Here is a 15,116-nt window from a genome sequence, read left to right as displayed (position 1 = left end):
TCAATTGTGGTCATAAATCAAGAACTATCTGTACTTCCTTGATAGTTGGGACTTGCAACATGTCCTGCCTTTCTATGGTGGTGGGCCAGGTAATTGGGGAAGAGGAGGTCTGCCAAATAACCTGGTCCCAAGCCATATAAGGCTTTAAAGGTTGTAACTAGCAACCTGAGCTGCCTCTGGAAGCAAATTGGAAACCAGTATAGTTCCCGCAAAAGAGGTAAAACATGTGAAAATTTAGAATTGCAGGAAAACATGTGGGCCATTGTATTTTGAGTCAACTGAAGCTTCCAGATGCTCTTCAAGGGCAGCCCCATGTAGAATGCATTACAACAGTCCAAACTGGAGGTGACCAGGGCCGGGGCGACTGTGAAAAGGGTCTGTTGGTCCATGAATGGTATTTAAGATCGGTCCTCAAAATTTCAGCCATTGTAATATCCCCAGTTGTTTGGCAACCAACCTATACTTACAAACATTACAAGGTCCCATGATTATTAACTATTTACCTACCTACCTACTTACAAATCACCAGGAACTTGTCTATCCTTTCCAGCTTCCACACGGACTTCGCTTTTTTAAGGCTGGCAGGCAGTTGCTTACTGACAGCAAATGGACTGTCAAGATTGTAACGTCACATTTTCCAACCACATCACTTAGCAACAAAAGTTCCCACCCCAATTACCGTACTTAAGCAAGGACTATCTGTATTTATGTCATTTCCTTTGCAGTAAAAGGCAGTCTGTTCACCACAACGTTTTCCCAGTAACTTTCTTGACTGCCCAGTCCAGCTAACACACCTGGTACTTTCTAGCAGCCTCCCATTTGAGTTTTAACCAGGTCTGACTGCTCAGTTAGGGGGAATCCTTCACGGTCTGCTATAACTGTAATACTGCTTTTTAAAATGCCTGTTTATTTTTATTTATTTACATCCCACCTTTATTATTTTTTAATAACAAAAGGCGACGAACATATCCAATACTCCTCCTTCCTATTTTCTCACAACCTTGTGAGGTAGGTTGGGATGAGAGAGGATGACTGGCCCAAAGTTACTCAGCCAGCTTTCATACCTAAGGTAGAACTAGAATTCACAGTCTCCTAGTTTCGAGCCTGGTTGCCTTAATGACTAGACCAGGGGTAGGCAACCTTGGCTCTTTTATGACTCATGGACTTCAACTCCCAGAATTCCTGAGCCAGCCATGCTGAGGGGAAAGGGAGAGGTTTCCAAGCTGAGCCATGCTGGCTCAGGAATTCTGGGAGTTGAAGTCCACGAGTCATGAAGGGGCCATAGTTCCCTCATGCTGGCTCAGGAATTCTGGGAGTTGAAGTCCACCAGTCATGAAGGGGCCATAGTTCCCCCATGCTGGCTCAGGAATTCTGGGAGTTGAAGTCCACAAGTCATAAAAGAGTCAAGGTTGCCTACCCCTGGACAGACCAAACTGGTTCTTTTATTGTGTTTTACTATTTATATTTCATCTGACTTGATTTTCTGAAGGTCATAATATGCAACTATATTAAGGCCTCATCTTCATTTGCATGTCACCATAATGCCATTGCGCTCTGGCAATGCCAATCTTCTCCCTGACAAGTTTTCCATCTCTGTCTATGAGTGAAACAATCTCAGTTTGTATTAATTTTAAAGCCATCTTTTCCCCTTTAAACTGACCTTCTTTCACTCCAGAGCTTCAGAATGTGTAAAACCTGCAGTGACCAGCTTACTCATTATTATGGGAATGAGATCTGTTTCAGTGGTCTTCCACACTCTGCTTCAAGTTCTTTCTCTACCAGTTATTTTCCTGGCTTCCCAACTTTGATCTTGAATTGTAACCAGCACTAGAAGGCAGCAAAGATCTGCCAGTTTATTGGAGAATGAGATGATCTTATTCTCTCAAACAATATTCTGAACTTGTCACATCACCATTTGAAGAAGTAGCCTTCAGCAACCTGTCTTTACCTTTAGATGTCTCAGCTATGCTTCTCCTCACATCAATATCCAGAAAATAATAAGGGTATGTTGGGGGGGGGAGTGAATTGGAATATTGTTCCAATTTGTCAGTTTCCCTGTATTGGTCAGTTTCAATCACTTTTAGTTCCCAGTAGTTTATCAGCTAAGCAGTCTCATTTCTCCTGCTTTAAGGGACCTACCTAGATAGTTGCACATTCTGCCCCAGTGCCTTCCTCCATGTTTCTTTATTATACAGGTAATGCTCAACTTACAACCACAATTGAGCCCAAAATTTCTGTTGCTAAGCGAAACATTTAAGTGAATTTTGCCCCATTTTGCGACCTTTCTTGCTACAGTTGTGAAGTGAATCACTGCACTTGTTAAATTAGGAACACGGTTGTTAAGTGAATCTGGCTTCCCCACTGACTTATAAGAAGGTCGCAAAAGCGGATCACATGACCCTGGGACCATCATAAATATGAGTCAGTTGCCTAGCATCTGAATTTTGATCACACGGCCATGGGAATGCTGCAACGGTTGTGTGAAAAATGGTCATGTCACTTTTGTCGGTGCTGTTGTAACTTTGAATGGTCACTAAATGAACTGTTGTTAAGTCGAGGAATACCCTGTACATTACCCATGAGAAATGAGAAAACTGGTGAGAGGAAAGAGGAGGGAAAAACAAACTTAGAAAAAAGTAAGCAGAATCCCAAAATGAGAGGCTCCCGATTGCTGATGCAAACTACACACACACACACACACACACACACACAAAAATGATGGAAATTTTCCTCTCTGGCTGGGCATGTGCTGAAAGTTGAGAGGCAGTAAAAGTAGGGAAGAAACCCAACCACTTTGCCTGGCCCTGGACAATAGCAGTCACAGTCACAGACCACAACAGCATTTTGCCGTGACTTAGAACAGAGCGAGCAACAAAGAAACAGCAAGGTGTTGACAAGGAAGACAGCATTTTATGCATGGTTTTATCTCTAAAACAGGTTTGTATCTTAAGCCAGCAGTGGGGAAATGTCTTAAATTTCCTAACCTTTACATTCATAGGACTAAATAAAGTTATAGTTAGAATCTTTTATTTATTTTTAGATTTCTGGGCTGCCCATCTCTCAGAGGTGACTCTGGGTTTTAAAACATTAAAACAATTGTTATCTTCAATTCAGGTTTGAGCTTGGTGCCGAAGTTAATGAGGAACACCAGACAGAGGTGCAGGTTGGTGCAGTTTCGTTTCCTTTTATTGAAGCACTTCACCAAAAGGAGTCCCAGCCAGCAAAATGCCAGGACCCAGAACAAAGGATTAAGAAAGCTTTATACAATTTCACTAAAGCAGAAGGCGGGACAAGGTGGGATATATAAGGAATATCATCTAATAAACATTTTAGTAATGATCTAAAATTTTGTTCTATTGGTCTCTAGTCTTCCCTATTGCTAAGCCTTGGCTAAGGAATGCTCCAGGAGTTATCTAATACACATTCTATTTGTTCCAGGCCCATCATAATAAGTAAGAACCATACATTTAAAAATTCAGATAAAATTCAGATGTATTCTGTGGGCTTTTTGAATATACGAAGCCATAACTGACCCACCACATTTTATCCCACCAGATCTGGTGATCAGAGCCTGCCTAATTAGAGCCAGTTCAAGTATGCAACCTCACAAAAATTGGATTATGTCATTTAAGCAATCTGCTTTCTTTGCAATTCCACAAAACAAAGACACTAGAAGATCTTTCTCCCAAGACAAAGGGCAGGAAAGGGAAATATGCCTTTTACTAACTTTTTTCTGATTTAACTTGAGAACAAATATGAATGCTGATAGTTCTGAATAAAACAGAGATGGAGACCTAGCCTGCTTTGCAATCAATGTTTATTAAAATGTTCACCAGTCTGGGTGCATTGGGGCGATTCAAACTGTCCACAAAATATATATAGTCCTCGACTAAATAATCACAATTGGGACTAGAATTTCAGTTCCTAATCAGGGCAATTGTTAACTGAACTGTGCCTGATTTTACAATCTTTAGGGTGCTCAAACACTGGAGGATTTTAAGAAGAGATTGGACATTTATCTGAAATGGTATAGGGTTTCCTGCTTGAGCAGGGAGTTGGATTAGAACAGGGGTCTTCAAACTTGGCCCTTTTATGACTTGTGGACTTCAACTCCCAGAATTCCTCAGCCAGCATGCCTGGCTGAGGAATTCTGGGAGTTGAAGTCCATGAGTCATAAAAGAGCCGAGGTTGCCTACCCCTGAGCTAGCCCAATAAGAATGTGTGTCAGCTTGTTGGAGAACAGCTTGAAGCCAGCTTGCCAGGTGAGCAGAAGATTGGAGAGAGGGAGAGAGAGAGAAAGAGAGAGGGAGAGAAAGAGAGCGAGGAGAGAGAGGGGAGGAGAGGGAGAGAGAAAGAAAGAGGGGGGAGAGAAAAGAGAGAGGGAGAGAGAAAGAGAGAGAGGAGAGAAAGAGAGGAAAGAGAAAAAGAAAGAGAGGGAGAGGAAAGGAGAGAGAGGAAGAGGAGAGAGAGAGGAGAGAGAGGGGGAGGAGAGAGAGGGGGGAGGAGAGAGAGGGAGAGAGAGAAAGAGAGGGGGAGAGGAGAGGAAAGAAAGAGAAAGAGAGAGAGAAAAAGAGAGAGGGGGAGAGGAAAGAGAGAGAAAGAAAGAGGAGAGAGAGAGAGGGAGAGGAAAGAGAGGGAAAGGAAAGAGAGAGGGAGAGGAAAGAGAGAGGAAAGAGAAAGAAAGAGGAAAAAGAGGGAGAGGAAAGACAGAGGAAAGAGAGAAAGAGAGGGAGAGGAAAGAGAGAGGGAGGGGAAAGAGAGAGGGGGGAGAGGAGAGAGAGAGGAAAGAGAGAGAGAGGAAGAGGAGAGAGGGAGGGAGAGGAAAGAGAAAGAGAGGGAGAGGAAAGAGAGGAAAGAGAAAGAAACAGGGAGAGGAAAGAGAGACAGAGAGGAAAGAGAAAAAGAAAGGAGAAAGAGAGAGAGAGGGAGAGGAAAGAGAGAGAGAGGGAGAGGAAAGAGAGAGAAAGAGAGAGGAAAGAGAGAGAAAGAGAGAAAGAAAGGGAGAGGAAAGAAAGAGAGGGAGAGGAAAGAGAGAGAGAGAAAGAAAGGGAGAGGAAAGAGAGAGGGAGAGGAAAGAGAGAAGGAGAGGAATGAGAGAGAGATAAAAAGAAAGGGAGGGAGAGAGGGGGAGGGGGAAGCACAAGTGCCTCTCTCTCTCTCACACACACACACACACACACACACACAGAGTGCGGGAAGAGGACTGGCAGACCAAGGGCAGAAAGAGAGAGAGGGCGAGGGAGAGAGAGAGAGAGAGGGAGAGAGACAGAGAGACCTTTTTGACATCTAAAATGAAGATAACACTGCATATATCCTTTTTTACACACACACACACACACACACACACACACACATGTTTTCCGAGGTTTTTGCGGGTGTTTGTATGTAGGTCTTTGGTTATTTGGGTTTTCTCCCGCATAAAATTGGAAGTGTCTTGGCGACGTTTCGACGAAGTCCCATTCGTCATTAACCAAAGACACACACACACACACACACACACACACATATATATATCTCATAAAGGTAAAAAAGGATATATGCAGTATTATCTTCATTGTAGATATCAAAAGGGTTTTGTGGCTCCCAGTGTTTTGTTTTTGGTGGGAAACGGGCCCAAGTGGCTCTTTGAGTGTTTTGGGTTGCCTACCCCTGCCCTAGTTAATATTACCAGTCAGTTACTGAAATGGACTTTTATATCCTTTGCTTACAGATCATGCTCTGAACGTATCTCCAAGGGAGCATCCTGCCCAACAAGGTCTTGCTCCTTGTGGTTCTTGTGTCAAGCAGTGGACAATATTCATTATATTCTCCACTATCCCCTTTATGAGATTAGACCCAAATTATTCACGGGAGGTGAATTCAAGGGCTCAGACCTCAAATAGTACAGAGTACAGAGAACAGCAACAAAGATGATTAGGGGACTGGAGGCTAAAACATACAAGGAACGGTTGCTGGAATTGGGTATGTCTAGTTTAACGAAGAGAAGGACGAGGGGGGACATGATAGCAGTGTTCCAATATCTCAGGGGCTGCCACAAAGAAGAGGGAGTCAAGCTATTCTCCAAAGCGCCTGAAGGCAGGACAAGAAGCAACGGATGGAAACTAATCAAGGAGAGAAGCAATCTAGAACTAAGGAGAAACTTCCTGACAGTTAGAACAATTAATCAGTGGAACAACCTGCCTCCAGAAGCGTGAATGCTCCAGCACTGGAAGTTTTCAAGAAGAGACTGGGCAGCCATTTGTCCGAAATGGTATAGGATTTCCTGCCTGAGCAGGGGGTTGGACTGGATGACCTCTAAGGTCTCTTCCAACTTTATCATTATTATCATTATCATTATTATCATCATCATCATTATTATTATTATTATTATTATTATTATTATTATTATTATTATTATTATTATTATTATTATTATTATTATTATTATTATTGAATGAGCTTCTTGCAGATGTGTCTCCAGCTATTAGCCGCGAGGCTACTTTCCTCCTGCTGTCATTTAAACTTAGAAAAAAAATCTTACATTTTTAGTCGTAGCTGTAAGAAGAAGAAAAAATCTTAACTTTTCAGTCTCCGCTCTGGCATTATGTTCTTTTAACCCGATTCCTTCGAATATTCTTTTTACTTCTTCATTTGATGTTTGCCTTACCTTCATTACTTCGCCTTACTATTCGACTGTGACTTTGCTGGATATTTTAGGCGATGCTAGCTGTTACTACCTAGTGGCTTAACAACAAACGTCCTCGCTTACATCGCAACAAACCATTCGGGCCCATCCTAGTCCAGTTCAGCAGACTTAGTCCGCTTACAGTTAGTTCAGGGGCTCCCCCCGCGAGTAAGCCACTTTGCGGTTTAGCCACGCACCCCCATCTCCCTTGCAAAACTGTAGGAAAAGGCTTGGCAAAAAAAAAAAAAAAAAAACCTGGGAAAATTCAGCAAGAGGGCTTTTATTCCATAAACCAGGACGACACGCTTAGGGCTGGGGCGATAAGCATAGAAAACCAAAAGGGGACGCGGGGGGGGGGGGAAGAGGAGAGATTGGGGTGAGCCTTACCGTGGGCATCGGGTCTCCAGATCGTCTCGGATCTCTCCTGCGCGAGTAGCCAGCTGGCCTCCTCCCCGCGTCCTTTTCAACCACTCGCTCGCCCCGCCCCGCCCCGCCCTTGAGTTTTGCTTTCCCGCGGCCGAAGCAGGCGAACTCGAAAGCGAAACTTAACTGCGCTTGGAAAGCAGCGTTTCCTCCTCCTTTTTCTCGCGCCCCGGAGAAACGGCGATTCCGCTTGCCAGGTTGATGCCAGGTGGCCTTTCTGGCCTGCGTTTGACGTGGCTGAGCAGCGTTTGGGAGGTGGAGAAGCCAGAAACGTTTTCACTGACTTTTATTGATGACGTTAAATGTCCCAAAGCCTGGAAAAGCCTTTTGCTTTTCCAAAAGGCAACTGGACGTTCTTGGGGGGTTTGGGGTTTGTTTTTTTCTTCTCCCCTTGAAAACGTTTCGCTTCTCATCCAAGAAGCTTCTTCAGTTCTGAGCTTCGTGGATGAGATGCGAAAGGTTTACAAGGAAAAAAAAAAACCCCAAAAAAGTCCAGTTGCCTTTTGGAAAAGCACCTTTGGGACAACCACGACCCGGACGATTGGCGATCTCCATAGCTATTATATTAAAATGCCGCCCATCGGTTTGCAATCAAGGCAAAGCCACGAGATAAAACATTAAAAGTATTAAAGTTATTTTAATACTTGTTAATATTAATATTGAAATTGACTTAACGTCAGCCTAGATGAGGGGTAGGCAACCTTGGCTCTTGACTCAGGGATTCTGGGAGTTGAAGTCCGCCAGTCATAAAAGAGCCAAGGTTGCCTACCCCTAGAACAGTGGTGGCGAACCTATGGCACGGGTGCCAGAGGTGGCACTCAGAGCCCTCCCTGTGGGCACGCGCGCCGTCACCCCAGTCCTAGGCCTTCAGCTGGGTTTTATAAAACCTTTTTACTTTAGGCCTCCGCCGCCATGTGCAAAAAAAAAAAAAAAAGGTTCAATCAGTCAATTTCAACTTCTCAAGGGAGAAAAGAAGATCGTGCAAAGTTGGAATTGATTGATTGAACTTTTTAGTCCCATCCAGTCTGCTGTTACCACCGCAGCCATGCCCACCCAGTGGGCCATGCCCACCCAATGGGCCAGACCCACCCGGCATTCGACGATGCATAAGTGGGTTTTGGGTTGCAGTTTGGGCACTCAGTCTCTAAAAGGTTCCCCATCACTGCCCTAGAAGGAAGGGAGAGTGTCTTCCCCTCTCTTCCCCCTCCTGCCCAGTGTTTCCCAAAGTGTGGTCCAAGGACAATGGAGGTCTCCCCAAATTCTCTGAGGGGTCCGGGACTTTAGAAAAAGAATAGAATCTTAAAATCGCGTGAGAAGCCACAGCAACAACGAACACACCCATGTGACGTTTAACGTGGTAAAAATCATCAATATAACCCAAACAAACAACAGCTCTTCTGGGGGCTTCCATAATCTTTAAAAGTGGGAAAGGGTCCTGAAAGAAAATAGTTGAAGAAACATCAACTTAAAGAATCAGTTGGGAAGTAAGAGAGGAGCGAAACTAAGATGGGTGCATGAAATCGTTACAGGGGGGTTCAGCCTTTTTCACTCCCCACTTCCTACCCCCTTCCCCAAAGTGCTGAATTGCAACCCGCCTGGTGAACAGAGCTTGGAGCTTGGTCTGGAGCTCTGCAGCCTTTGGGTGGAGGCGGGGAGTAAACAGCTCCTAATCTTAATGAATGCCAGATGTTTTGGGGGAGGCAAAGGCTGAATGCCACTTTACAGTCTTTAGGATTTTTATCTGTTGTAAGAATTATTTCTGTGGCTACATCAATTTGTAAAGTCTAGACGGTAGAGTTAACTCAATGCAACAGACTATTTTTAAAAATGTTTATCATTTGTATCCCACCTTTATTGTTTGTTTTACAAATAACTCAAGGAGGTGAATATCTCTGACACACTTATTTTCCCCACAAAGACAACTGGTGAGATGGCTTGGGCTGAGAGTGTGACTAGCCCAAAGTTGTCCAGTTGGCTTTCATTGCTAGGGAGGAACTAGAACTCAAGGTCTCCCTGTTTCTAGCTTGATGCCTTAACCACTACTAGACCAGGGGTAGTCAACCTTGGCTCTTTTATGACTCGTGGACTTCAACTCCCAGAATTCCTGAGCCAGCTGGCTCAGGAATTCTGGGAGTTGAAGTCCACGAGTCATAAAAGAGCCAAGGTTGACTACCCCTGTACTAGACCATATTGATGTGGGGAAGGTGTGTGCTGTGATTGTTGTACACAGCATTGTGTATCTACGTTGTGATATGTTTCATCCTTGATTATGGACATTGACTTTTAAAACTTTATTTAAAAATGGCAATATAGGAATAGTGGATGGAAACCCTAGGCAAGGTAGACCATTGCAATACAAATCTGCTTTTGTAGATGCATCAACACATACATACAAAAAGTCTGCGCACACACAGAATTTGTAGAGATAAGGGCTTATGTGCTGATACTCATATTATCCTGCAAATTTTAACATCCTATAGTGTTTATAGGATCANGGGGGGGGGGGGAAGAGGAGAGATTGGGGTGAGCCTTACCGTGGGCATCGGGTCTCCAGATCGTCTCGGATCTCTCCTGCGCGAGTAGCCAGCTGGCCTCCTCCCCGCGTCCTTTTCAACCACTCGCTCGCCCCGCCCCGCCCCGCCCCGCCCTTGAGTTTTGCTTTCCCGCGGCCGAAGCAGGCGAACTCGAAAGCGAAACTTAACTGCGCTTGGAAAGCAGCGTTTCCTCCTCCTTTTTCTCGCGCCCCGGAGAAACGGCGATTCCGCTTGCCAGGTTGATGCCAGGTGGCCTTTCTGGGCTGCGTTTGACGTGGCTGAGCAGCGTTTGGGAGGTGGAGAAGCCAGAAACGTTTTAACTGACTTTTATTGATGACGTTAAATGTCCCAAAGCCTGGAAAAGCCTTTTGCTTTTCCAAAAGGCAACTGGACGTTCTTGGGGGTTTTGTTTTGTTTTGTTTTCCTCCCCTTGAAAACGTTTCGCTTCTCATCCAAGAAGCTTCTTCAGTTCTGAGCTTCGTGGATGAGATGCGAAACGTTTACAAGGAAAAAAAAAAAGTCCAGTTGCCTTTTGGAAAAGCACCTTTGGGACAACGACGACCTGGACGATTGACCATCTCCGTAGATATTATATTAAAATGCCGCCCATCGCTTTGCAATCAAGGCAAAGCCACGAGATAAGACATTAAAAGTATTAAAGTTATTTTAATACTTGTTAATATTAATATTGAAATTGACTTAACGTCAGCCTAGATGAGGGGTAGGCAACCTTGGCTCTTGGCTCAGGGATTCTGGGAGTTGAAGTCCACGAGTCATAAAAGAGCCCAAGGTTGCCTACTGAAGAAAGCTGGAAACCCCCTCCTCACCCCAGCATGATTCAGCAGCAGCCTGAGGCTAGGTGGCAACCACTTAACATACACTGAATGGAAAGCTGGCTAGCAGCAATTAGGACTATTCACAACAATACAACTATCACACACAACAATAAAGCCATTAAGCTCCTTTCAGGTAGGATTAGGAAGGAGATTTATCCAACAAAAGCCACTGACTAGCAAATCAGAAAAGATAGATTCAAACTCACCAATCAGAAAAGACAAGTTTGGAAACCACGAAAGGGTATAAAAACCCATGTTTTAGAACCATTCTGCCTAGCTAGCCGGGGATTCAAGCTGAACTGTCACTTAAAATTTTGATCCTCGAGATTAAACCTCTCTTTCCGGTAGCTGGCTTCACGACCTATTTCTTCCGCGTTGCGCCGTCAAGGAAAATCCCGGCTGGAAGAACCGAAAGGGGAAATTCCTCTCAACACTACCTCTGGAAGGAAGGGAGAGTGTCTTCCCCCTCTCGCCCTGTGTTTCCCAAAGTGTGGTCCGAGGACAATGGGGGTCTCCCCAAATTCTCTGAGGGGTCCGGGACTTTAGAAAAATAGAATCTTAAAATCGCGTGAGAAGCCACAGCAACAACAAACACACCCATGTGACGTTTAACGTGGTAAATATGATCAATATAACCCAAACAAACAACAGTCCTTGTGGGGGCTTCCATAATCTTTAAAAGTGGGAAGGGGTCCTGAAAGAAAATAGTTGAAGAAACATCGACTTAAAGAATCAGTTGGGAAGTAAGAGAGGAGCGAAACTAAGATGGGTGCATGAAATCCTTACAGGGGGTTCAGTCTTTTCCACTCCCCACTTCCTACCCCGCCTGGTGAATAGAGCTTGGAGCTTGGTCTGGAGCTCTGCAGCCTTTGGGGGGGGGAGCAGGGAGTAAGCAGCTCCTAATCTTAATGAATGCCAGATGTTTTGGGGGAGGCAAAGGCTGAATGCCACTTTACGGTCTTTAGGATTTTTATCTGTTGTAAGAATTATTTCTGTGGCTACGTCAATTTGTAAAGTCTAGGACGGTAGAGTTAACCCAATGCAACAGACTCTTTTTAAAAATGTTTATCATTTGTATCCCACCTTTATTGTTTTTACAAATAACTCAAGGAGGTGAATATCTCTGACACACTTATTTTCCCCACAAAGACAACTGGTGAGATGGCTTGGGCTGAGAGTGTGACTAGCCCAAAGTTGTCCAGTTGGCTTTCATTGCTAGGGAGGGACTGGAACTCAAGGTCTCCCTGTTTCTAGCTTGATGCCTTAACCACTACTAGACCAGGGGTAGTCAACCTTGGCTCTTTTATGACTCGTGGACTTCAATTCCCAGAATTCCTGAGCCAACTTAGCTGGCTCAGGAATTCTGGGAGTTGAAGTCCACGAGTCATAAAAGAGCCAAGGTTGACTACCCCTGTACTAGACCATATTGATGTGGGGAAGGTGTGTGCTGTGATTGTTGTACACAGCATTGTGTATCTACGTTGTGATATGTTTCATCCTTGATTATGGACATTGACTTTTAAAACTTTAAATTTTTACCGTTATATCCTTATCACCTACCTTTGGGATCCGTTCCATCTGGTAACGTTATGTTTAGACGAAAACATCTACGTAGTTGTGTATGTATGTTTTTCAGACGCGTGTGTGTCTTAAACATCTCTATTCCCGAATACACGACTATGAGTATAATAGGACGTTTAAAATTGTAGGATATCACAAATATCCTAGTTCTCAGAGATATCAGTGCCAGAGATATCAGTGCCAGGATGACAAGAGAACTGTGGCAGCAGGGAAATAAACAGGTGGTTTGAGCCATCAGTTCTCTAACCCCATAGAGATATTCTGGGGAACAACAGGGAAAAAGAAAGTGAAGGAAATGGCAGAACAGACACAGCAGCAGCTGATCCACAAGGCTGGGCAATTGCAGCCTTTAATATATGTGCAATGGTCTTGCAGGAGGCCTTTAAGCCTATGCCAGAAAAACATCCCACCTGATCCACTTAGAATAGTTACTCTGGATGGAACAGCATTGGGGAGCAGAGCTTTTACTGTGGGGTCAGACAAGTGGAAACAAAGGAGAGGTTTCCACACACCCCTTTTTTCTCCCTTTCCCTTAGCTGCTTCTCCTACACCAGACATGTCAAACACAAGGCCCGGGGGCCGGATGTGGCCCGGGAAGTGGTTTCATGTGGCCCGCGAAGCCATCCTGGAAACAGTGAGGGAACGGCCCCCTCTGCCTTGGCCCTGGCCCAGGCCAGTTGGGAGCCAATGTACAATTTTGTGGTGGCCATCTATGCTGAAACATATTCAGTCTTAGCTCCATAAGCCCCCCCCATGGCCTGAAAGGAACAGTGAGGCTCCTCCAGTGGACCATGCCTTGGCACTTGCTCTGGTCGCACCCCCTTCTGCCAGAGACCCTCAGATCTATCCCACTCCTGCCCAGGCCCCCACAGGCACCCTTGATGCGAACGATGTAGAGCTGGTCACACCCACCCAGTAGGCCACACCTTCTCCATCCACGCCCAGCCAGTAGGCTGCACCCACCCTGGCCACACCCACCCGGCCCCCTGAGGGCAACCGCAATGCTGATGCGGCCCTCAATGAAATTGAGTTTGACACCCCTGTCCTACACCATCAACACCCTCTTTCCCATGTCTATCGAGATTCTCAGTCATCCAGGTCGTAGTTATCCCAAAGATGCTTTTTTTCATGAGGCAACTGGACTTTCTTGTTTTTTCTTTGAAGACATTTGGCTTCTCATCCAAGAAGCTTCCTCAGCTCTGACTGGATGGTGGGGAATGGAAAGATTTATACTCCTTGCAGACAGCTGTTCCTTTGTATTCTTTTAGCAAGTCCTTAATGCTACCTGAAGGCTTATCTGTGTCCTCAGGGTCACCTGAGTGGTGCAAATGTGTGTGGGGCCTTATTGGAACTGTTGAAAGGACTGTATTGTAGAACTCTTTCCCATGGCAAGAAAAGCAGAAGGAAAATGATGGAGGAGAAATGGGGTGCCAGGTCCCCCAATTTCAAAGGGATGTATTCCCTCCAGGGCTTATCATCCAAGAGTGACAGCTGAAGAACTATTCCTGTCCCACTTCTCTTCTCCCGTGGAAGAGAAGCAGAGGAAGCTTTTAGTTGCCACACCCATGAGATAAAATGCGGAGAAATCAGATTGTGGTGCCTGGAAAAGTTGTCCCTCCCTCTCTGCTTTTCTTGCCTTGGGAAAGGAGCAGAAGCAGGAGAAGAGGGGACACATTGCTCATTACTGGTTTCATTGCTGAGCAAGAACCCAACTATGCAAAACATCCCATTTTGGGAGCACTTCTTTTTCACTGTATGAGTTACTGATTTGCTGTAACTTTCATTTCATAGAATCAACCGGGAACAGCCCACGTGGGCATAACACCATCCTTCTTTAACCAAACGTTCTCGCTTTCCCCCCCTTTATTGTACATGCTTGAATACACACAGACCACAGTGCAAATTTTTTTTTTTTTTGCGGTAAAGGTGGCAGTTTCTGAAAGTGACAGCATCTACTCTGTGTTATTTGTAGCTATTTCTGAAACTGCATGTTAATAACCAGATTCTTCCTTTTTTCTAATCAAGAAACTGAATCTTACAATTAACCTGGCTTTTTCTCAGCTGCAGAGTGGGGAAAATATAGGACTATCTTCCCCAAGACCTCACTTAAGCAGGAACTCATCCAGATAATTTGGCAGATCCCTTCCTTTGAGCCCAACCTACCTCGCAGGCTTGTTACGTGAATAAAATCGTCAACGTCTGAATAAAAACAGAGAAAGCAATCTTAAAAAAAAGACAGGAAGGATGTTGGAATAAGAACTGAAATGAGATAAGGAATTATACTGGCAATTTTTCTCCAATCTTTGGGTTCACATGCAGTCCACAAAGAGTTTATTTCTAGATAGCCAAGGAAAGGAAAAATTGAAAGATGTATGAGTCACATTGGATTGCATTCTCTTAACAACTTCACCAAAGTAAAGTAGAAGAAGTGTTTCATCAGGAGAGTTAACAAACACAAGGATGTAGCATTGTAGGTGTCATGTTGATTTTTTTACTGTTCTTTAGAATGTTCGCCATTTTTTTTCTTCCAAGTATCTTTTGACTAGGGAGCTGAACTTACATGCATGATCTTTACTTTCTCCTATATTTTTCCCACAATTTGAAAAACACACATTTACACACATAATTTCAGGACCTGAAGATTATAGAAGTTTAAAGTCCAATACAATTGAAGGCCATCTGTTTGGCAAAAACTGGTTTCGTCCCTATATGTATGGCAGACCAAAGGTAAAAGTGGCTGAGTTGACATATTGTTCCAAATCACGGTTTGCTTAATTATGGTTTGTGGGATAAGTCACAATGGCTGGATTAAATGGCAACATAGAATAGGAAGAGAGATGTACATCATCTAGCATATGCTCAGTTTGTAATGGACAAGGTCCCTTAGAGTTAGAGGACTGCCTATATACAATTATGAAAAGCATTAAAAACTATAATGGCAATCAGAAAAAGAAAATAATAGATGGAGGGTGTTGATAATAATGGAGCCACCTCACAAATTTCACCCATCCCCTGGAATCCCCAAGCCTGTTGGCATAACCAGGTCTTGAGGGACCTTTGAAAGAGTGATGAGGCTGA

Source organism: Protobothrops mucrosquamatus, unplaced genomic scaffold (assembly GCF_001527695.2).
Source record: "Protobothrops mucrosquamatus isolate PMUCROS unplaced genomic scaffold, P.Mucros_1.0 scaffold1923, whole genome shotgun sequence".
NCBI lineage: Eukaryota > Metazoa > Chordata > Lepidosauria > Squamata > Viperidae > Protobothrops > Protobothrops mucrosquamatus.
Note: the sequence above shows the minus strand (reverse complement) of the source record.